Raw genomic sequence first — 2500 nt, 5'->3', positions numbered from 1 at the left:
TTGATCATTGACAGGACTGTTTAATTAATTGATCATTGACAGGACTGTAAATTAATTGATCATTGACAGGACTGTAAATTAATTGATCATTGACAGGACTGTAAATTAATTGATCATTGACAGGACTGTAAATTAATTGATCATTGACAGGACTGTTAAATTAATTGATCATTGACAGGACTGTTAAATTAATTGATCATTGACAGGACTGTTTAATTAATTGATCATTGACAGGACTGTAAATTAATTGATCATTGACAGGACTGTTAAATTAATTGATCATTGCCAGGACTGTCAAATTAATTGATCATGGACAGGACGGTTAGGCAACTTATTTTCTCTTAGATTGAGATTTATAAGAAGGTAGACATACGGTTAATTCCTATCTAAAATTGTAAAAAAATGATAAACCAGCTACCGCGAATAAATAGAAATTATTGATTCATTCTTCCAGGTTCCTTTTTTTAACAGAATAAAACATTGGTGTTCATTAGTGAACATGACATCATTCATTATTATTATTATTATTATTATTATTATTATTATGAATATTATTATTATTATTGTTATTATTCTTTGCTAAGCTAATTTACAACCCTAGTTGGAGATACAAGATGCTATAAAGCCCAGGGGCTCCAACAGAGAAAAATATTCCAGCGAGGAAAGGAAATAAGTAAATGAATAAACTACAATTGAAGTAATGAACAATTTAAAAAAAAATGTTTTAAGAACAGCAACAGCATTAGAATAGCTAGACTTATGTCAGCCTGTTCAACATAAAAAAACATTCTCTACGTTTGAACTTCTGTAGGTCAATTGTATTTTTGTAGCTATATGGTTTATTATTCTTTTGATTTACAAAAGTTTTAAAAACGCCAGTGATGAGAGGATTCTATTTCAGGTTCTGAAACCAATTTGAGTAGGCTATCCTGCTGCTTTTATCACTTAAATTTTCATAATGTGGATGACACACTGATGATGAATAGGGCTGGGAATAGATGGTCGACGTTGATAATGGTGACAAACAGCAAAAAGGCAATTATTCCTTAATTATAACGATTATGTAATTAAATGAAAGCCATCGCTCATTTCACATCCCTCTTACACATGGCTGTAATCATTTGACCCAGCGGCTACTGAATCAAACCAAACCCACATATTATATGTTGACTCTTTGGGAGAGAGAGAGAGAGAGAGAGAGAGGAGAGAGAGAGAGAGAGAGAGAGATTATTATTATTATTATTATTATTATTATTATTATTATTATTAGCTAAGCTACATCCGTAGTTGGAAAAGCAAGATGCCATAAACCCGAGGGCTCCAACATGGAAATATAGCCCAGTGAGGAAAGGTACTAGGGATATAAATAAACAATATAAGAAGTAATGAACAAATGAAATAAAATACTTCAGAAACAATAACAACATTAAAACATATTTCATATATAGACTATAAAGAGAGAGAGAGAGAGAGAGAGAGAGAGAGAGAGAGAGAGAGAGAGAGATTTTTTTTCACCCTTTCCCCATTTAGCCCCTTCCTTCCCCAATCCCCGTTCCCTTATTACCCTGATTCCTTTTGCCATTTGGCCCATTGGTAGCGTTGTCATCTTCGGGAGAATGACAATTACAAGGGCCAGAAAATAATAGGCTACTGCTGTCTCGCTGTCCTTTGCAATATTTGTAATCATGCATTCAAGATGTAGATGTAGGGGAAGGGAAGAGTAAGCGAGACTAATCCACAGGGAAGAGTGAAGAGAAGATGGAAGAGGATCTAGGGTGGCACTTTGGTAATTTACGGTGGACGAAATGAATTGCAGCCGGAAAATTAGAAAGCAAATGATCAAAGGGAGAAGATAAAGGAAAAGGAAATAAATGTTCCAGGAACCTGATTAAAATTACCAGGTAATGAAAAGGAAGCTGCTGCTCTTTTTTTACACTGGAACGAACACTGGAAAAAGGAGGAGGGATGGAAGGTAAAATGAAAAAAGAAAGATTACGAAAGAATGGAGGAACAGCAATATTGAAACAAAATTGCCATTACCCTTGTTTTTACTTGGCGTGCACCGGTCTGAAAAATGGCAATCATTGACAAGAGTAAGGAATGGTAGTTTAATGAAAGAATGGTAATTGCTACCTCCTAGCACCGACGATTATCACTCATTGCCCATGTTGTGCGTTTTTGCGTTTCTGCTGAATGCCGGAGAAAAGGAACCTGTTTTTTTTTTCTTTTTTTTTTTGGGGGGGGGGGGGGGTTGTGGGGAGGGAGATCAGCGTCATTAGAATTGGTGTATCTATTGTTTGGTGAGCGTATTTGATAGGCAACATGGTAGGTGTGCCTTGATGTAATTAGGGTTTTAACTGTATAATTTCGAGCCGTAAAATTGATTGATGATCATCATAATCGGGTTGGATCTGTTTATTCTAGTTCTCGATTCTAGTATTATTGCATTTTTGCAGGTAGGGGAACACTGGCAGGTAGGGGAACATTGGCTGGAGAAGGG

Source organism: Palaemon carinicauda, chromosome 8, assembly GCF_036898095.1.
Source record: "Palaemon carinicauda isolate YSFRI2023 chromosome 8, ASM3689809v2, whole genome shotgun sequence".
Classification (NCBI taxonomy): domain Eukaryota; kingdom Metazoa; phylum Arthropoda; class Malacostraca; order Decapoda; family Palaemonidae; genus Palaemon; species Palaemon carinicauda.
Note: the sequence above shows the minus strand (reverse complement) of the source record.